The sequence below is a fragment of the Coregonus clupeaformis genome, chromosome 1 (assembly GCF_020615455.1).
Source record: "Coregonus clupeaformis isolate EN_2021a chromosome 1, ASM2061545v1, whole genome shotgun sequence".
NCBI classification, from domain to species: Eukaryota; Metazoa; Chordata; class Actinopteri; order Salmoniformes; family Salmonidae; genus Coregonus; species Coregonus clupeaformis.
The window spans coordinates 16,774,647-16,797,738 of NC_059192.1; the positions used below are offsets into that span (position 1 = coordinate 16,774,647).

The 23,092-nt window shown below is 47.5% G+C and overlaps 1 pseudogene; it reads left to right on the forward strand.

Annotated features, from left to right (window-relative positions):
- Positions 1-10,008: 10,008 nt before the first annotated feature.
- The window catches only part of LOC121569968, an 87,254-nt pseudogene continuing 74,170 nt past the window's right edge, over positions 10,009-23,092 (forward strand).

Sequence of the window (23,092 nt, forward strand, 5' to 3'; positions counted from 1 at the left end):
TATCAATGTCAATGCTGTGGAACATGTATTAACACACTCTCAACAAATAAGGGTATGGTTAGGTTACGCTACAGTGTTGTTCTCTGGGGTACACAAAAGTCAAAGGTACACTTTACAGGTACACTTAAGAACTCACACGGTACAGTTTGGTACCTTGTAAGTATAATGGGACATTTTTCTACCCAATATTTTGAATATAAGGTACAATCACTGCGCGTTGATAGGTGGGGGCAATGTACTAATTAGCATGTTGGGGGTGTGGTCAAATATATGGAATTGTTTTAAGAAGGTCATACCGAGGATCATTTTGCTATTTGATTTTGAATTTTAAGACCCCTTGAAGTATAATTATTTTATTTTTTAAATTATATGATGAAAAATGTTATTTGGCCTTACTGCTATTAGCCCATACAAGCGCATTGAATAACAGATTCACTACATGGAACAACAGTCCCCAAGTGTCTGTCCTATATCTGAGAGATTTAAGAAAGAACTGGAAACATTTCTTGTCGTTTTTTTACATGTATTGAACCACTTTTTTTTGGCACTAAACAGTCTCCATATATTCTTCCGTTCATGTTTTCAACTGGTACCGGGGGACCTTCAGACAAGTCTTGTGAGGCCTGTGGCCATCTTAGAGTCTCACCTTTCCACAGAGGGGTCATATTAGTGTGCAGCCTAAACCGTTCGGACGCTACAGACAGAAGTTGTCAGAAGAGGCTGTACCGACTTCAGATGAGTCTTGTGAGGCTTGTGGGTCCTTGTGGTCCTAGAGCAAAACGGCATACCGTGTTAATTTGAAGGATGGGCCAAAAAGTACCCAAGTGCATTGTGATTGACAGGAAATAAACAGTTGAAGTCGGAAGTTTACATACACCTTAGCCAAATACATTTAAACTCAGTTTTTCACAATTCCTGACATTTAATCCTAGTAAAAATTCCCTGTCTTAGGTCAGTTAGGATCACCACTTTATTTTAAGAATGTGAAATGTCAGAATAATAGTAGAGAGACTGATTTATTTCAGCTTTTATTTATTTCATCACATTCCCAGTGGGTCAAAAGTTTACATACACTCAATTAGTATTTGGTAGCAATGCCTTTAAATTGTTTAACTTGGGTCAAACATTTCGGGTAGACTTCCACAAGCTTCCCACAATAAGTTGGGTGAATTTTGGCCCATTCCTCCTGACAGAGCTGGTGTAACTGAGTCAGGTTTGTAGGCCTCCTTGCTTGCACACGCTTTTTCAGTTCTGCCCACAAATCTTCTATAGGATTGAGGTCAGGGATTTGTGATGCCACAACTTTGGATGTATGCTTGGGGTCATTGTCCATTTGGAAGACCCATTTTAAATTAATAGCAATGGCTAAATTTCACATATGAAATCATGTGAAAACTGGTTTTTGGAACACTTCACCTGTGACATTTCACACGTGAAACCATGTGTTTTTGGAACACTTCACAATTCCATGAGTTATCGCTGTTCATCTAAAATGACAATGCTTCTGCCCCTAACCATTCATTACCTATAATACATCTCTGCACTTAGCAACAGAGTGCCATCTGCACTGCTATTTTAGTTACATTTACATTACATTTCAGTCAGTTAGCAGACGCTCTTATCCAGAGCGACTTACAGTTAGTGAGTGCATACATTATTTAACCTACTGGCCCCCCGTGGGAATTGAACCCACAACCCTGGCAAACAGCATGCTCTACCAACTGAGCTACATCCCTGCCGGCCATTCCCTCCCCTACCCTGGACAACGCTGGGCCAATTATAATAATAATAATAATATGCCATTTAGCAGACGCTTTTATCCAAAGCGACTTACAGTCATGCGTGCATACATTTTTGTGTATGGGTGGTCCCGGGGATCGAACCCACTACCTTGGCGTTACAAGCGCCGTGCTCTACCAGCTGAGCTACAGAGGACCACAATTATGCGCCGCCCCATGGGTCTCCCGGTCGCGGCCGGCTACGACAGAGCCTGGTTCGAACCAGGATCTCTAGTGGCACAGCTAGCACTGTGATGCAGTGCCTTAGACCACTGCGTCACTCGGGAGGTAGTTATCAGTTAATCTGACTATTCTCTCTTCATTGATTTAATTGACTTATTTCAGTAATTTGGGGTTTTCTGTATAGTTGTCTAATGTTGGTGGGACATATTATTCTGTTTCAATGTTACTCCTGAATCACTATGATAAATATAATATATAAATAGTATATGTGGGCTGCGTGGTAGCCTAGTGGTTAAGAGGTTGGGCCAGTAATCAAAAGGTTGCTGTTTTGAATCCCTGAGCTGACTAGGTGAAAAAAAATGTCAATGTGCATTTAACCCTAATTGCTCCTGTCACATGTGAAACTTCATGCTGCTTGCCTCTTTGTTTCTCTTTATGTATGCTGTGTCATCGTTTCCACGACAACACATATGTGAGATAATTGAGACAGCACTGTAGATGTACCGGTGTCAAAGGGAGTGTTTTCAGCTTGAGAACCATTCATCTTTTTAATGACCCTGATGGCTCTGCTGGGTCTGCTTTATGTCTCACTAGAAGGACAGTAACCCAGTTGTTAGATATCATGTAAACACTGATGTTTCCAATCTGTTTCCATCTGTTGTAGCCATGTTGAAGTCATGCAGTTGACCATATAGATTGAGTATTGAGAGGCCTATATTTCCGCACCACTGGACACAGTTAAAATCAGCCTTAAAAGCTGCTCTCTGTCTATCTCTCCGATTGTGTTGTCAACCATGCAGAGTCCCTTGCCTTCCTCTTTCACTGCCAATAAAATGATTAGAACTTGCAAGTGAGTGTGTGTTTGCATAAGTGAGGTTGATTGTTGAAGGGGAAGAAGGGGTAAGAGTTGATTTAGTTCTGACACTGCATCAGCCCCGAGAGTCTCCTTTATGGCGGGGACATTATGGACACCCAAAAGGTCAGAGGACAGATCTGTGTGACGATGACTTTGGGCTCAGTCTTGACCTTGGGGAACCTTGGGGAGACAGTTTGGAGAGCCTGATGCCCCCCAGAAAGGGGGTTCAATGGCCATGGGGGTTCAATAAAGCGTGGGCCACTGGGCCTTTCCCCCTCATGATGAATGAATTGTTCTGCCACTGGAAAGACGGGGAATAACTCAGCCTGTCCACCTCTTTGAACAGCACTCTGGGAAGGACAGGGTTAGGTCTATCAGGGCCCAGGATAGTAACCTGTTCCTGGGTTACACGTAATGACTAGAGCCACAGCTGACCGGGATCATGACAGGTGCACCTTGAGCAAGGGTCACCTTTGAAGAGGACGGTGATGTGAAAGTATAAGAACTGTTTACGTGTGTGTTGGGTGATCTGTCTGTGTGTGTGTCTCTGCCTGCGTGCATGTGTGCGTGTGTGTGTGTGCACGTTTGTTTGTGTGCGTGTGCGTGTGCGTGTGTGTTTAAAGCGAGCAAGGTCAGATCTCAGATCACAGCCACCTTTCTAATCTCACCCAGCTGCATGTCCAGGCAGGTCACATCAGATCGACTTAAGGATTCAACGTTTGTTCAGGTCCCCAGGACGTCGGGAGAATCCTTCACTGCCGTCCACTAGGGTGCAACGTGAGTGCCTATTACCATCTAGTAGGCTGGCAGCTTGCCAGGGCGTTGTGGTTGGGGATAGAGGAAAGGCTTAACCCTATCCCAAACCTTAACCCTTACCTTAACCAGTTGGAATGTTACAGACAAACGTTGAATATTGAAGTTAGAGTGTGAGAACTTGTTGGTACGTCGTTGCCCCCTTCAGCCCTCTATCTCCTTCCTTAAGTTTTAATGATTAAAGCTACAAATGACTCCTGTCCCAATACTTACTGTGGTGATAGCAAGCAGATGGTGCCAGGGCCAGATGAGGCAGAGAGACAGATATACAACGACATTTATATTTCATGAGCCTTAATTGCGTCTGTTGTCCCCTACCCCACCCTACACCCCCTACCCCACCCTACACCCCCTACCCCACCCTACACCCCCTACCCCACCCTACACCCCCTACCCCACCCTACACCCCCTACCCCACCCTACACCCCCTACCCCACCCTACACCCCCCTACCCCACCCCTACACCCCCTACCCCCACCCTACACCCCCCTACCCCACCCTACAACCCCTACCCCACCCTACACCCCCCTACCCCCACCCTACACCCCCCCTACCCCACCCTACACCCCCCTACCCCACCCTACACCCCCTACCCCCACCCTACACCCCCCTACCCCCGCCCCTACACCCCCTACCCCCCCCTACACCCCCTACCCCGCCCTACACCCCTACCCCGCCCCTACCACCCCCCTACCCCCGCCCCTACACCCCCTACCCCGCCCTACACCCCCTACCCCCGCCCCTACACCCCCTACCCCCGCCCCTACACCCCCTACCCCACCCTACCCCACCCTACACCCCCTACCCCACCCTACACCCCCTACCCCACCCCTACACCCCCCTACCCCACCCCCACCCCCACCCCCTACACCCCCCTACCCCACCCTACCCCCACCCCTACACCCCCCTACCCCACCCTACACCCCTACCCACCCCTACCCCCACCCTACACCCCTACCCCACCCTACCCCACCCTACACCCCCTACCCCCACCCTACACCCCCTACCCCACCCTACGCCCCCCTACCCCCACCCTACACCCCCTACCCCGCCCTACGCCCCTACCCCACCCCCTACACCCCCCTACCCCACCCTACACCCCCTACCCCACCCTACACCCCCTACCCCGCCCTACACCCCCTACCCCGCCCTACACCCCCTACCCCGCCCTACACCCCCTACCCCGCCCTACACCCCCTACCCCAGCCCTACACCCCCTACCCCCGCCCTACACCCCCCTACCCCACCCTACACCCCCCTACCCCACCCTACACCCCCTACCCCCGCCCCTACACCCCCCTACCCCGCCCTACACCCCCTACCCCTCACCCCTACACCCCCTACCCCACCCCTACACCCCCCTACCCCACCCTACACCCCCTACCCACCCTCACACCCCCTACCCCCGCCCTACACCCCCCTACCCCGCCCCCTACACCCCCTACCCCACCCTACACCCCCTACCCCACCCTACACCCCCTACCCCACCCTACACCCCCCTACCCCACCCCTACAACCCCCTACCCCACCCTACAACCCCCTACCCCACCCTACACCCCCCTACCCCCACCCTACACCCCCTACCCCACCCTACACCCCCCTACCCCCACCTACCCCCGCCCTACACCCCCTACCCCGCCCTACAACCCCTACCCCGCCCCTACAACCCCTACCCCACCCTACACCCCCCTACCCCCACCCTACACCCCCTACCCCACCCTACACCCCCCTACCCCCACCCTACACCCCCTACCCCCCTACACCCCCTACCCCACCCTACAACCCCTACCCCGCCCCTACGCCCCCTACCCCCACCCTACAACCCCCTACCCCACCCTACGCCCCCTACCCCGCCCCTACACCCCCCTACCCCACCCTACACCCCCTACCCCACCCTACACCCCCCTACCCCACCCTACACCCCCTACCCCACCCTACACCCCCTACCCCACCCTACACCCCCCTACCCCCACCCTACGCCCCCTACCCCCACCCTACGCCCCTACCCCACCCTACCCCACCCTACACCCCCCTACCCCACCCTACCCCACCCTACACCCCCCTACCCCGCCTCTACGCCCCTACCCCGCCCTACGCCCCTACCCCGCCCCTACGCCCCTACCCCCGCCCTACGCCCCTACCCCCGCCCTACAACCCCCTACCCCACCCTACACCCCCCTACCCCACCCTACACCCCCCCTACCCCCACCCTACACCCCCTACCCCACCCTACACCCCCCTACCCCCACCCTACGCCCCCTACCCCACCCCTACAACCCCCTACCCCCACCCCTACAACCCCTACCCCCACCCTACACCCCCCTACCCCACCCTACACCCCCCCTACCCCACCCTACACCCCCCTACCCCGCCCTACGCCCCTAACCCACCCTACCCCACCCTACGCCCCTACCCCTACCCTACGCCCCCTACCCCACCCTACGCCCCTAACCCACCCTACGCCCCCCTACCCCACCCTACAACCCCTACCCCACCCTACACCCCCCTACCCCGCCTACGCCCCCTAACCCACCCTACCCCACCCTACGCCCCTACCCTACCCTACGCCCCCTAACCCACCCTACGCCCCCTACCCCACCGGCCTGCCGATGTTATGCCTGTCTCACACAGACATTAAATCTCCCCATAGACCCTAAGCGAAAGGGGGCGCCAGGGTAATAATTATATTGGGCGGGGTAACATGGAAAGGGCATTTGAGGGGGAGGTTTGGAGAGTGTTGTTGGACACTCCAGTGTAGCACAAGTGTTGACAAAATATTGCCAATCAACAACATGAGTATTAATCATCAATGACCTCAGTGTATTGATTTGCTTTAAAAGTATATTTGTTAATGTTCAGATATGATGGCCGTTCAAGAGTAGTGTATTAGAAAGAGAAACAAGTTTCTAGACGTTGTCGAGGGGACTGGGAAAAACAATAGCTGAACAGAGCAAAAGGTACCGAATTAAGCCGATTGAAACCAAGAACCAGCATTTTTTAGCAATGTTGGAGATAGTATAATTATAATGATTTCAACAGAACCATATGCTTCATCTGAAGGGTGTATCTGATTTGTCCAAGCCCTAACAAAGTGTTAGTTTATTATGAAAAGATAAATCTGTCTGTCTCGTCCGTCCTCATTCACATCTGTAGTAATGTGTCCTGAGGCTTGATTGATGGAAGGCCTGGGGATCGGGTGGATGTGTGCGTGTAAATGTGTGTGTGGGTGTTGGGGGTTCACTCAATAAAATCAAGATTGTGGAGGGGGGTAGGGGTGAAGGGGGTATGAAGGGGAGAGGCGTGGCAGATCAGATTACAGATCAATCACCCCCCCAGAGTGAGGACAACATGGGTGATGCTTGGGGTCACCATGTTGCTTCAACCCAGATCCCCCCCTTTTACCTCTCTTGTCCTCATGTTGTCCTCTATGCTTGTTCTACAGAATCCTTCACCACTGATCCAGTAGGCCTAATTCAGATTAAATATGTTTAAGGTTTCCCCAGTTAGGTCATAAACATCCTAACATAACACCACGAGAAACACTCGAAGGAACCTCCCAACAAAGGGTTAGGGTGAGGGCAATATAAAACGTCCCAAATGTTGCCAAAGTTGCATAGCATTTGTCTTGTCACCACGGGCCCTACTGTCCTGACTCTACTCAATGATGATGTGTTGTGCCATAAAACTCTCCTTACTCTACTCAATGATGATGTGTTGTGCCATAAAACCCTCCTTACTCTACTCAATGATGATGTGTTGTGCCATAAAACCTCCACAAAGCCTCATATAGGGACAATAGAGGAGGATCATTCATTCGTTACTTTAACTGAAGGGTATAGAGTTCAGAAACACAGACAAAACACGGAACACATTACTGTCCTTTAGCAAGACAAACAACCCAGCTACACACACACACACACACACACACACACACACACACACACACACACACACACACACACAAACACACAATGCATGTAAATTACTGTGGGGTTCATTCCCTTCTCGCAAACAAGCTGGGATGTAAATAAAGCCTAATGATCGCCTGCCACACAGACAGTCAATGGCCCCTCACAAAGTTCAATAAAACAAATTGATCACTCAGCGAAGCTCTGGGGAGATATTTCGATGTAGACCCTCCACCCACCCTTCCTCATCTTCTGTCTGTCTCCTTGTGATTAAAATGTATTTGACTGAGGTGGATTTCTGGGGCCGCATTATGAATACAGGCCCTGATAGACAAGCATTCATCTGTCATACTCAGATCTCACCACATGGCTACAGTGTTAGCTAGTAAACTTTGAACTAGTGCGCCATGCTACTTCGCAGAATTTTGCACATGTTATTACATCATATCACCACAAGATGGCGCCAGCTCCCTGGTCATTATTATGCCTGTGTGCTGCTAGCCCAGACCTAGAGTGTCCTGTACATCTGAAGTGGATTTCCTGCATAGAAATGACTTTGGAATAAAATCATCCAGAAGTGCACTTATTAGACTGGGTTTGTACGAGAGGTCAGTCTGACTCATTAGACTGGGTTTGTACTAGAGGTCAGTCTGTGGACTGATACGGTCCCTGTCTGAGCCATTAGACTGAACTCAGTAATACTTTAACAGGTATTGTATGTCCTGGCGTCTGGCTTGATGCCAGGGCTGACCAGCCAGATTCACACCAGAGAGCTGTTGTTAGAAAGCCAATTATTAACCACCACACTCAACACAACAGAGATACTATTTGGACGGACTGTGGCACGGTTGTTTTGAGGGAAGCAGCGAGCAACACTGTTGACACCACACATCCTGCCCGTTACCATGGAGAAGTAGACCCACCATTCATTTAATTTGTCCTCCATGGCTTTCTTGCTGTCAGTGGACGGGCCAAGCACCCTCTCCTCCCCCCACCCCCTTTTAAAGGCTTTGACCCCAGCAGGGTGGAGGGGGTCAGCTTCCTTCCCCGTTTAGGGAGGGATGGAGGAGGGAGGGAGAGAGGGGGGGCTGTTTCTGGGAGCAATAGCAGCCTAGGGAGGGTGGTGGTGTTGTAGCAGGGGCCCACACAGTGTTTACAGAAAACAAAGATATGTCCCCTGGCCCCGGCCTGCACATTCCTTCCCTCTCATTCACTCATCGCCCTTAGAGGAGAGGTGGGCTGGAGAACCAAAAAAAGGAGGAAATGGACGATACCTTGTCACTTCATCGTCTGCTCCTCCCTTCCTCTAACGTGGTTATTTTCAGCAGGTGTGTGTGTGTGTGTGTGTGTGTGTGTGTATGTGTGCGTGTGTGTGTGTGTGTGTGTGTGTGTGTGTGTGTGTGTGTGTGTGTGTGTGTGTGTGTGTGTGTGTGTGTGTGTGTGTGTGTGCATGCATGTGTGCGTGCGACATCCTTAAGGAAGGGCCATGGCTTTGGTAGCGGCTCCAGGCCTGAAATCCTGAAGGCCTTGAGGACTCTCCCCATCCCAGTAGGGGCAGTTAGGTCCCACTCTATCAATCAGTCCCTCCTGTTCTATGGTCCACATCCAATGTTCCCAATGCTGGAAAATGATACCGACAGACCAACAGACCGACAGACCGACAGACCAACAGACAGACAGACAGGAAGAGGAAGTAAACTACTCTGTAGCTGTTTCCCTGATCCCTTCAGCCCCTAGTGTGTTCTGTTTTCCTTCTCCTGGCCTCTCCTTACTTCTGTTTACCTAGCCTCTCCTGGCCTCTCCTTACTTCTCTTTACCTAGCCTCTCCTGGCCTCTCCTTACTTCTGTTTACCTAGCCTCTGATGGCCTCTCCTTACTTCTGTTTACCTAGTATCTCTTGGCCTCTCCTTACTTCTGTTGACCTAGCCTCTCTTGGTCTCTCATTACTTCTGTTTACCTAGCCTCTCCTGGCCTCTCCTTACTTCTGTTTACCTAGCCTCTCCTGGACTCTCATTACTTCTGTTTACCTAGTCTCTCCTGGCCTCTCCTTACTTTGCATAATAAACTTCCCATCCCAGGCTGCGTTGGGTCGTTAGCCTTTGTAACCATTTGTGGGTTTAATCGTTAACCTCTAACATTTACTCTGCCAGCCAGCAGGCCCCTGGTGACTGACAGCAGTCACAGCCACTGGGGGATTAATGAGCCATTTAGCCAGCCATTCACAAACACTGGAACACTGGGCTGGCAACCTCCAGGGTCACGCACCAACAGTGGCTGCCAGGCGGGACTAGTTGTTTGATACAATCACCATGGCAACAGAGACTTGAACAGGGCGGTTTAGTGGAATAGAAGGCTTGCATTCACGCTGGGGTAGAAGTTTAACCAGGAGATGAGGCATTGGCAGGACGTGGATGTCTGTCTGTACAGAGAGAAGCATTTGAATGAATAAACTTTATTGACAGTTTATGTGATGGGTATGAAGCCTGTCCCGCAGGAGCTGCTGGACCAGACAGGACACTACATATTTGACAGTCTGACCATATCAGAGGCAGAGCTAACCCAGACACACTGCCTCAGGAAAGGTGAGCGCTCAACTGTTGGCTCATACTGGGTGTGTGAGAGATACATTGCACAAATCAGTTGCATATTCCAATGACAAACCATTCTGATATTTCTGTTGTTTCTGTTGTAAAGGTATTGGTAGCTCTACAGTGTAGAGTAGCCATGCTACTCCAGGCTATCCCTCGCTGACAGGTCAAACTTGTAAGAGTGCAGTAATGGGAGGTAAGGAATGTCCAAGGGAATGATGCTGGTTCTAGCTTTAACCACAGAAAACTGAAAAGGGTGTGATGACCCACCTCAATCATCCAGTGCACTATTCCAGGATTCTTTCTTTCTCTCGTGAGAGGGGGAAGAGTGTTGCAGGACGACCACACACAGACCAACCTCACAGCTCCACTTGATGGTGAGGGTTTACATAATATACCATTACCCTCCAATTCAACAGGGAATGTCTCTGAAAACTACTATTTTTATGTTTCAGCTCATGGCTCTAGTAACAAGAGTGGAAGTTTATTGTTTTAAAAGTTGTTACAAATTGGGAATGTTTTTAATTAGGCATTAATACTTATGATACCTCAAGAGTTGCATTGCTGGAGGAGAGTGAGAAACCAACCCCTTAATGGTGAAACTACAGGAGGGCCCAAATGTAGGGACACACGGCTGTTGATGCTCAAACACGCTGAAACATATTTACCCAATATTTATCCCTGTGTCTAATTAAGAAGTACTTCATCCTAAAGCTGGTTGAAGACCGAAGAGAACCTGTGTCTGCCCATTTTTCACCCTGTCTGCACCTTACTTTATACCGTTCACTCTCACGAGCTCACACACACACACACACACACACACACACACACACACACAGTCTAGTATAGCTAACCTTGTGGGGATACACAATTCAGTCCCATTCAAAATCCTATTTTCCCTAACCCCTAACCCTAAACCTAACCCTAATCTTTACCCTAACCCTAACCTTAACCTTAACCCTAACCCCAAAACTTAACCTTAACCCTAAACCTAACCCTAGCTCCTAACCCTAACCCTAAAACTAGCCTTAGCTCCTAACCCTAAACCTAATTCTAACCCTAACACTAATTTTAACCTTAACCCTAAACCTGCTAGCATTTGACCTTGTGGGGACTAACACATTTTTTTTGTTCGTTTACTAAACATCTTCACACATACACACACCAACCTAGACTCAGGGGTAACATAGTAAACATAAATATGTGACACTCAAATTAGTATGATATGTTACATTTCTTATGGTATTTATTAATTTGTGGATGTCCATTATCCATTACGAATGATATGTTATGAATGACAATTCATATGATATGTTACGAATTACAAATCATACAATATGTTACTAATTTGCAATACGTATTACAAATTCGAATTTGTTGTGGCTAACGTTAGCTAGGTGGCTAACGTTAGCTAGGCTAAGGGTTAGGGTTAGGAGTTAAGGTAAGGGTTAAGGTTAGGGTTTGGGTTTAAGGTTAGGGTTAAAATTAGGATCAGGAGTTAGGGTTAGTAGTTGCAAAGTAGTTTCTAATGAAATGCTACAGTTGTCTGTGATGTGATCCAAACGCGCAACCTTTGGGTTGCTAGACGTTCACATTATCCACCTACCCATCCGCCCCAACCAACCTCCCTCCTTCTGTTTTTGGCATAAGTAATCTTCTGTTTTATGTAACAGTACCAAACGTAACATATACTAATTTGAGTGTCACAGATGACCATGAAGGCCCTGGACCTATACAGTGGGGGAAAAAAAGTATTTAGTCAGCCACCAATTGTGCAAGTTCTCCCACTTAAAAAGATGAGAGAGGCCTGTAATTTTCATCATAGGTACACGTCAACTATGACAGACAAATTTAGAAAAATAAATCCAGAAAATCACATTGTAGGATTTTTTATGAATTTATTTGCAAATGATGGTGGAAAATAGGTATTTGGTCACCTACAAACAAGCTAGATTTCTGGCTCTCACAGACCTGAAACTTCTTCTTTAAGAGGATCCTCTGTCCTCCACTCGTTACCTGTATTAATGGCACCTGTTTGAACTTGTTATCAGTATAAAAGACACCTGTCCACAACCTCAAACAGTCACACTCCAAACTCCACTATGGCCAAGACCAAAGAGCTGTCAAAGGACACCAGAAACAAAATTGTAGACCTGCACCAGGCTGGGAAGACTGAATCTGCAATAGGTAAGCAGCTTGGTTTGAAGAAATCAACTGTGGGAGCAATTATTAGGAAATGGAAGACATACAAGACCACTGATAATCTCCCTCGATCTGGGGCTCCACGCAAGATCTCACCCCGTGGGGTCAAAATGATCACAAGAACGGTGAGCAAAAATCCCAGAACCACACGGGGGGACCTAGTGAATGACCTGCAGAGAGCTGGGACCAAAGTAACAAAGCCTACCATCAGTAACACACTACGCCGCCAGGGACTCAAATCCTGCAGTGCCAGGCGTGTCCCCCTGCTTAAGCCAGTACATGTCCAGGCCCGTCTGAAGTTTGCTACAGTGCATTTGGATGATCCAGAAGAGGATTGGGAGAATGTCATATGGTCAGATGAAACCAAAATAGAACTTTTTGGTAAAAACTCAACTCGTAGTGTTTGGAGGACAAAGAATGCTGAGTTGCATCCAAAGAACACCATACCTACTGTGAAGCATGGGGGTGGAAACATCATGCTTTGGGGCTGTTTTTCTGCAAAGGGACCAGGACGACTGATCCGTGTAAAGGAAAGAATGAATGGGGCCATGTATCGTGAGATTTTAAGTGAAAACCTCCTTCCATCAGCAAGGGCATTGAAGATGAAACGTGGCTGGGTCTTTCAGCATGACAATGATCCCAAACACACCGCCCGGGCAACGAAGGAGTGGCTTCGTAAGAAGCATTTCAAGGTCCTGGAGTGGCCTAGCCAGTCTCCAGATCTCAACCCCATAGAAAATCTTTGGAGGGAGTTGAAAGTCTGTGTTGCCCAGCGACAGCCCCAAAACATCGCTGCTCTAGAGGAGATCTGCATGGAGGAATGGGCCAAAATACCAGCAACAGTGTGTGAAAACCTTGTGAACACTTACAGAAAACGTTTGACCTGTGTCATTGCCAACAAAGGGTATATAACAAAGTATTGAGAAACTTTTGTTATTGACCAAATACTTATTTTCCACCATAATTTGCAAATAAATTCATTAAAAATCCTACAATGTGATTTTCTGGAAAAAAAATCTCAATTTGTCTGTCATAGTTGACGTGTACCTATGATGAAAATTACAGGCCTCTCTCATCTTTTTAAGTGGGATAACTTGCACAATTGGTGGCTGACTAAATACTTTTTTCCCCCACTGTATATCCTCTTACTGGGTTCAGACCGCTAAGGGTTAGATACATTGAACTCTATGTGGCCTAGCTGAAGGAGGTTCAGCAGGCTAACACGGTCTTGTGGCCTAGCTGAAGGAGGCTCAGCCGGCTAACACAGTCTTGTGGCCTAGCTGAAGGAGTATCAGCAGGCTAACACAGTCTTGTGGCCTAGCTGAAGGAGGCTCAGCAGGCTAACACGGTCTTGTGGCCTAGCTGAAGGGGCATGTCTTAAAAAATGGCAGAGTAAAAAAAAAAATGTTTTGTGTCCACATGGCTTCTCATCTTCTCTTGTGCTAAAGGGGTATATTTATAAGTGGCTAGCCTTCCTAGTCTAGTCTAGCCTGCCTAGCCTGCCTAGCCTAGCCTGCCTAGCCTAGCCTGCCTGCCTAGCCTTCCTAGCCTAGCCTGCCTAGCCTTCCTAACCTAGCCTGCCTAGCCTAGCCTGCCTAGCCTTCCTAGCCCAGCCTGCCTAGCCTTCCTAGCCTAGCGTGCCTAGCCTGCCTAGTCTAGCATGGTAGGGGTGTTACCAGACCTGCCAGCAAAGGCCAAGCTAAATTCCTGAAGCCTTCTGCGTTAGATACATGGTTATAACGTACCATAGAGAAACACAGTCAGCTCCTTGTCTTGTTGATGTTGATGTGGTATATCTTCATCTGAAATAACAAGTCCTAGTAGTCCTAATGTACCTCAGTTGGTAGAGCATGGCGCTTGCAACGCCAGGGTTGTGGGTTAGATTCCCAGGGGGGCCAGTATGAAAAAAGAATTATGCACTCACTAACTGTAAGACGCTCTGGATAAGAGCGTCTGCTAAATGACTAAAATGTAAAATCCTAATGGAAGGCTACGTAATAAGGTTTCTATTGGAGGCTGGGGGAAGTGATGGGTCTGGCTGCTACAGTATTCTGACTGGCAGGGATAGGTTTCCAGGTCACGGGGCACTGCCCTCTTCTTTAGTGGGGCAACAGTAAGGGACTCAGCTCAGATACATGGTTAAAAACGACATCTTATTTCGCCCTCTCTCCTTCCTTCTCTTCCTCCCCCACTCTATCTCACTCTCTTACTGGAGGATATTAAACATATTTAGATGCAGCCTGCCTCATATTCAGTTCCCATTCCTCCATTCCTCCATCCCTCTATCCCCTGTTTCAAATAAAACCAACAATCCAGCCTGCTTATTTTTAGCCTCAGAATCTGCAGTAAAATATCAGACTAACGCATGACAAGGGCTTGACCAGGGCTTGACAAGGGATTGGGTCTCCAATTCTCAAACCAAGAGAATAAAAGGGGAATAACTTTGAGATTTGATCCTCCTTCAGCTAGGCCACAAGACCGTGTTAGCCTGCTGAGCCTCCTTCAGCTAGGCCACAAGCCCGTGTTAGCCTGCTGAGCCTCCTTCAGCTAGGCCACAAGCCCGTGTTAGCCTGCTGAGCCTCCTTCAACTAGGCCACAAGACCGTGTCAGCCTGCTGAGCCTCAAGGCTACTAGTTATGCGTGGGTGCTTACAAAGCAGTTTAAACCAGGACCTTCATGTTCTCTTACCCTTCAGAGAACCACAGTCACTCACAGCCAGACAGTCCCTCTGAACTCCCAACTCCTGACAGTACTGAGGACCAGGAATACCACCACGTTCCCGGTCTCTGAATTCCAGCTCCCAGCCTTTCCTACCCTGTCAGTAGACGAATGAGAAGCAGATCTTTGGCATAGATGGGGTTGGTGTAGTGGGAAAGTGGGAGTTGGTTTGGTAACTAAGGGATGCACATGCTGCTATCAAAGCCCACTTTGAATGCTAGCAGATGCCTGCCTTTTAATGGTCCCTCATAAAGATACTGTAGACTTACAGCTGGACTGACGGCCATAATGAGATTCTAGGTGATTGTTCCAGGGGATCTAGGGGACTGTTTAGGAGAGGACTGAATGCTAGAGAAAGAGATGCTAAACAAAAACACACCCTGGCTGTTTCCAATTAGTTTAGTAAGAAGCACCCTGCCAAAGCAACCTCTACCAAATCAAAAGATGACATTGGTAGCCTTTTCTCTATCATTTCGATGCAGCAAGCAAGAACAGATGATTGACAGAGACAGTGGTTAAAATCCCCTCCTCAGGCTGTGTCCTTGTGCAGATGCGGGGGCCTCCAGTCCCATTCACTGGAGCCCATCCCTACAGCCAGCCGATCTTCAACAAGTGGGCTGTGTGACCAGGCAATAAGTACTTCAAGATAAAAGGTCCAGGGGATATCCACCGTGCCAAGAGAGAGAAACAGAAGAAGAACAATCCTCCTCTCTCCTTCCTGTTCTCATATAAAGCAGACCACAGAGACGCATAAGAAGAGACAATAGTGTGGAGGACGACAGAGAATAGTGTGGAGAACGACAGAGAATAGTTTGGAGGATGACAGAGAATAGTGTGGAGGACGACAGAGAATAGTGTGGAGGACGACAGAGAATAGTGTGGAGGACGACAGAGAATAGTGTGGAGGATGACAGAGAATAGTGTGGAGGACGACAGAGAAAGTGCAGGACAGAGAAGGGACAGGACAGAGAAGGAACATTATGGATATGATAGAAGCAAGGGGCAGGAAGTCAACCTAATGAAAACCCCATCAATTGTGTAGGCATATCTGCCTCTCACAGCTCTCTGAATAGGATTTTATGTTGCCTCTGCTGCCAACCTAAGTAGGCAGACGTGTGTGTGTCTGTGTGTGTGTGTGTGTGTTTGTGTGTGTGTGTGTATGGGTATGGTTGTGGGTGTTAATGCAGGCCCGGGGTGTAATAGAGAGTCCTACTCCTGGACCAGTTGCCAGGCTCACACTGAGGGAACTGGGCATTAGCTTGTTTTCCCCCCAATAAACAAGGCGTTGTCGTTGTCCTGAAACCAGGGCAGGCAGAGCGAAAAGCAATACCCTGTGACCAGCCTGGTGTTCAATAGGCAGCAAATGGAAGAAAACGCTCTGAATGGAGTAAACCAGGTAGTATCTTACTTCTTTCTTGATTTTTATGTTGCACAATGTTTTGCTACAATGTGCCCTAATGAATATGACCCTCAATTCTCAGTTTCACCAACCAAGTGGGGAGGAAATAGTTCCTAAACGGTTAGAGAGTGCTGTTTATGATCAAAACATTCCTTGGCCAGAAGCCTGAGCATGCATGTGGAAATGTGTGTTCTGGGGTGTTTTTGTCCTGGTATAGTAGGTTTGTGTGTGTGTGTGTGTGTGTGTGTGTGGCTCCGGATGCCCACTTACTTCCCCTCTCTGACAGAATGTTTTATGAGCACAGTTGAAAAATGTGTTGGACTGGGCCTTGGAGTCAGGAAATGAGATATTAAGAAAAAAGAAAAAAGTGACCCTTCAATGCTGTTTTAGTACTTTGAACCTCTTTTGGTTGAGACAGGAAGAGAGGGGCCTCTTATGAAAACCCAAATGCAAGCAACTTTACAGTACTGTGCCGTATTGCTAGAATAAGGAACGTACTGTAACACTCTCATACAATCTAAGATCTATGATAATCATAACTTATCTGATTACCTTGCTCTACCTGCTATAGTACACTGATCAACAGTACTGTACACCACACATCATACATGTGCTACTCTTCACACTCACACACTGCATGCAGTTCAATGTGTTTTTAAAATGGCAACAACCTGAAAAAACGAACAGTAAATCCCAATGCAACTCTTTCCTCTTTCCGCATCAGCTGCAGTTCAGGAGCAGGATTGCCAGGATAGTAACAGGCTAGTAACAGGCTAGTAACAGGCCAGTAACAGGCTAGTTACAGGCCAGTAACAGGCCAGTAACAGGCTAGTAACAAGCTAGTAACAGGCCAGTAACAGGCTAGTAACAGGCCTGTAACAGGCCAGTAACAGGCTAGTAACAGGCTAGTAACAGGCTAGTAGGCTAATAACAGGCCAGTAACGGGCTAGTAACAGGCTAGTAACAGGCTAGTAACAGGCCAGTAACAGGCTAGTACAGGCCAGTAACAGGCCAGTAACAGGCTAGTAACAAGCTAGTAACAGGCCAGTAACAGGCTAGTAACAGGCCTGTAACAGGCCAGTAACAGGCTAGTAACAGGCTAGTAACAGGCTAGTAACAGGCTAGTAGGCTAATAACAGGCCAGTAACAGGCTAGTAACAGGCTAGTAACAGGCTAGTAACAGGCCAGTAACAGGCTAGTAACAGGCTAGTAACAGGCCAGTAACAGGCTAGTAACAGGCCAGTAACAGGCTAGTAACAGGCTAGTAACAAGCTAGTAACAGGCTAGTAACAAGCTAGTAACAGGCTAGTAACAGGCTAGTAACAGGCTAGTAACCGGCCAGTAATCAAATCAAATCAAATTTGTATTGGTCACATGCGCCGAATACAACAGGTGCAGACATTACAGTGAAATGCTTACTTACAGCCCTTAACCAACAGTGCATTTCTTTTTTACAAAAAAAGTAAAAATAAAACAACAACAAAAAAAGTGTTGAGAGAAAAAAGAGCAGAAGTAAAATAAAGTGACAGTAGGGAGGCTATATATACAGGGGGGTACCGTTGCAGAGTCAATGTGCGGGGGCACCGGCAAGTTGAGGTAGTTGAGGTAATATGTACATGTGGGTAGAGTTAAAGTGACTATGCATAAATAATTAACAGAGTAGCAGCAGCGTAAAAAGGATGGGGTGGGGGGGCAGTGCAAATAGTCCGGGTAGACATGATTAGCTGTTCAGGAGTCTTATGGCTTGGGGGTAGAAGTTGTTGAGAAGTATTTTGGACCTAGACTTGGCACTCCGGTACCGCTTGCCGTGCGGTAGCAGAGAGAACAGTCTATGACTAGGGTGGCTGGAGTCTTTGACAATTTTGAGGGCCTTCCTCTGACACTGCCTGGTATAGAGGTCCTGGATGGCAGGAAGCTTGGCCCCAGTGATGTACTGGGCCGTACGCACTACCCTCTGTAGTGCCTTGCGGTCGGAGGCCAAGCAGTTGCCATACCAGGCGGTGATGCAACCAGTCAGGATGCTCTCGATGGTGCAACTGTAGAATTTTTTGAGGATCTGAGGACCCATGCCAAATATTTTCAGTCTCCTGAGTGGGAATAGGCTTTGTCGTGCCCTCTTCACGACTGTCATGGTGTGTTTGGACCATGATAGTTCGTTGGTGATGTGGACACCAAGGAACTTGAAGCTCTCAACCTGTTCCACTACAGCCCCGTCGATGAGAATGGTAACAGGCCATTAACAGGCTAGTAACTAGCAAGTAACAGGCAGGTAACAGGCTAGTAACAGGCTAGTAACAGGCCAGTAACAGGCTAGTAACAGGCTAGTAACAGGCTAGCATCAGGCTAGTAACAGGCTAGTAACAGGCCAGTAACAGGCCAGTAACAGGCCAGTAAAAGGCTAGTAACAGGCTAGTAACAGGCCAGTAACAGGCCAGTAACAGGCTAGTAACAGGCCAGTAACAGGCCAGTAACAGGCCAGTAACAGGCTAGTAACAGGCTAGTAACAGGCTAGTAACAGGCCAGTAACAGGTTAGTAACAGGCTAGTAACAGGCTAGTAACAGGCCAGTAACAGGCAAGTAACAAGCTAGTAACAGGCCAGTAACAGGCTAGTAACAGGCTAGTAACAGGCTAGTAACAGGCTAGTAACAGGCTAGTAACATGCTAGCATCAGGCTAGTAACAGGCCAGTAACAGGCCAGTAAAAGGCTAGTAACAGGCTAGTAACAGGCCAGTAACAGGCCAGTAACAGGCCAGTAACAGGCTAGTAACAGGCCAGTAACAGGCCAGTAACAGGCCAGTAACAGGCTAGTAACAGGCTAGTAACAAGCTAGTAACAAGCTAGTAACAGGCTAGTAACAGGCAAGTATCAAGCTAGTAACAGGCCAGTAACAGGCTAGTAACAGGCTAGTAACAGGCTAGTAACAGGCTAGTAACAGGCTAGTAACAGGCTAGTAACAGGCCAGTAACAGGCTCGAACTGACAGACACTAAGAAGTAGAACACATTCAGCTCTTAACCCTTGCCTTCCACTCTTAGTAAAACATGTTGAATAAAAGCTGTAGTCAAAATGGGTCCCAGCTCATAGGCTCAGAGAGAGATGCTGGCTTTTACTGACTAATACTGAGTTTACTGCCAGACCCAGACTACTCACATACACTAATACCGCTTAACAGGTTGATAAGCATTATGCACTCATTTACATATTCTGATGGATGACTTTTTAGAGAGGTGATGGTTTAGCTAAGGTGGTGAGGTGGAAAATACAATGTATTACTCTTCCATGTGGTGACTCTGACCCTGCTCTGTATCCCAAGCTCTTCTTTGTGGTGACTCTGACCCTGCTCTGTATCCCAAGCTCTTCTTTGTGGTAACTCTGACGCTGGTCTGGGTCCCAGGCTCTTGCTGCACCGGTCTGGGTCAGCACCCTGGCAGTCTGCCTGCCTACATCACCTATGTGTCTGACACAGTCCGAGACCTGCAGGAGAGTGAGAAGATGAGAAGAGGAGGAAACACTGCCTTTGTCACTCAGACCGCAAGGGCGTCACCCCACTTCCAGCCGCTAACAAGTCACAGGGGTGGCAGACCATCGCACTGTGAAAACCTAGAGGCTGTTTCCATGTGGACTGGATCAACGGTTCATTTCTAGTTTCAGTGATGAATAACTAATAATCTCCAGCGTCCTGCACATAGTTTGACATTTACAGCAACACATCTCTATCTTTTCCTTCTTCCTGTCTACTGTCTATCCCCCCTCTGTCTTAGTTCCTTGTCCCCTCCCCTGACCTCTCCACATTCTGCCTCTCCTCTTCCTCTCTCTGATGGGTCAGCCCATTCTCCTTCTCCTGCCTCCCCTCCTCTCTCTCTCCAGCCTCTCCCCTCCCTTCTCCAGACTCCTCTCCTCTCTCTCTCCAGCCTCTCCCCTCCCTCATCCAGACTCCTCTCCTCTCTCTCTCTAGCCTCTCCCCTCCCTCCTCCAGACTCCTCTCATCTCTCTCTCCATCCTCTCCCCTCCCTCCTCCAGACTCCTCTCGTCTCTTTGCAGTCTCTCCTCTACCCCCTCAGTCCTCCCAGGTTGTCCATGGCTGTTCTGCAGGCAGGAGACAGAGAGAAAGAGAGCAGCTCCTATTATAGAGAGAGCAATGTATGAGTATGAGAATATGAGTTTATGTTGTAGGTACAGTACGTACTAGCTATGAGGTACACCTATCTTGCAGACTCACACTACTCTCTCTCTCTCTCTCTCTCTCCCTCTCTCTGTCTCTCAATTCAATTTCAATTGAAGGGCTTTATTGGCATGGGAAACATATGTTAACATTGCCAAAGCAATTGAAGTAGATAATAAACAAAAGTGAAAAAAACAATTAAAAATGAACAGTAAACGTTACACTCAGAAGTTCCAAAAGAATAAAGACATTTCAAATGTCATATTATGTCTATATACAGTGTTGTAACAATGTGCAAATACTTAAAGTACAAAAGGGAAAATAAATAAACATAAATATGGATTGTATTTACAATGGTGTTGTTCTTCACTGGTTGCCCCTTCCTTGTGGCAACAGGTCACAAATCTTGCTGCTGTGATTGCACACTGTGTTATTTCACCCAATAGATATGTGAGTTTATCAAAATTGGATTTGTTTTCGAATTCTTTTTGGGTCAGTGTAATATGAGGGTAATATGCGTCTCTAATATGGTCATACATTTGACAGGAGGTTAGGAAGTGCAGCTTAGTTTCCACCTCATTTTGTGGGCAGTGTGCACATAGCCTGTCTTTTCTTGAGAGCCAGGTCTGCCTACGTCGACCCTTCTCAATAGCAAGGCTATGCTCACTGAGTCTGTACATAGTCAAAGCTTTACTTCATTCTGGGTCAGTCACAATGGTCAGGTATTCTGCCAATGTGTACTCTCTGTTTAGGGCCAAATAGCATTCTAGTTTGCTCTGTTTTTTTGTTAATTCTTTCCAATGTGTCAAGTAATTATCTTTTTCTTTTCTCATGATTTGGTTGGGTCTAATTGTGTTGCTGTCCTTGGGCTCTGTGGGCTTTGTTTGTGTTTGTGAACAGAGCCACAGGACCAGCTTACTTAGGGGACTCTTCTCCAAGTTTATCTCTCTATAGGTGATGGCTTTGTTATCGAAGGTTTGGGAATCACTTCCTTTAGGTGGTTGCAGAGTTTAACGGCTCTTTTTTTAATTTGGATAATTAGCGGGTATCGGCCTAATTCTGCTCTGCATGCATTATTTGGTGTTTTACATTGTACACAGAGGATATTTTTGCAGAATTCTGCATGCAGAGTCTCAATTTGGTGTTTGTCCCATTTTGTGAATTATTGGTTGGTGAGCGGACCCCTTCTTGCCTTGTCTCTAAGATCATTCACGGCTTCGTGGAAGTTACCTGTGGCGCTGATGTTTAGGCCGTGGTATGTATATTTTTTTGTGTGCTCTAGGGCAACGGTGTCTAGATGCAATTTGTATTTGTGGTCCTGGCAAATGGACCTTTTTGGAACACCATTATTTTTGTCTTATTGAGAATTACTGTCAGGACCCAGGTCTGACAGAATTTGTACAGAAGATCTAGGTGCTGCTGTAGGCCCTCCTTGGTTGGGGACCGAAGCACCAGATCATCAGAAAACAGTAGACATTTGACTTCAGATTCTAGTAGAGTGAGGCCGGGTGCTGCAGACTGTTCTAGTGCCCTCGCCAATTCGTTGATATATTTGTTGAAGAGGGTGGGGCTTAAGGTTAATCCCTGTCTTACCCTACGGCCCTGTGGAAAGAAATGTGTGTGTTTTTTGCCAATTTTAACCGCACACTTCTTGTTTGTGTACATGGGTTTAATAATGTCACATGTTTTTCCCCCAACACCACTTTCCATCAATTTTATAGCAGACCCTCATGCCAAATTGAGTCAAAAGCTTTTTTGAAGTCAACAAAGCATGAGAAGACTTTGCCTTTGTTTTGTTTTGTTTGTTTGTCAATTAGGGCGTGCAGGGTGAATACGTGGTCTGTCGTACGGTAATTTGGTAAAAAGCCAATTTGACATTTGCTCAGTACATTGTTTTCACTGAGGAAATGTACAAGTATGCTGTTAATGATAATGCAGAGGATTTTCCCAAGGTTGCTGTTGACGCATATCCCATGGTAGTTATTGGGGTCAAAGTTGTCTCCACTTTTGTGGATTGGGGTTATCAGTCCTTGGTTCCAAATATTGGGGAAGATGCCAGAGCTGAGGAAGATGTTAAAGAGTTTTAGTATAGCCAATTGGAATTTCTGGTCTGTATATTTTATCATTTCATGTAGGATACCATCAACACTACAGGCCTTTTTGGGTTGGAGGGTTTGTATTTTCATTGTAATTGGAGAATCCAGTGCATTCTGGCAGTCTTTAACAGCTGATTCTAAGATTTGTAATTGATCATGTATATGTTTTTGCTGTTTGTTCTTTGTTCTTTGTCATAGAGCCAAAAAGATTGTAGAAGTGGTTTATTCACATCTCCATTTTGGATAGATAACTCATCGTGTTGTTGTTTGTTTAGTGTGTTCCAATTTTCCCAGAAGTGGTTAGATTCTATGGATTCTTCAATTACATTGAGCTGATTTCTGACGTGCTGTTCCTTCTTTTTCCGTGGTGTAATTCTGTATTGTTTTAG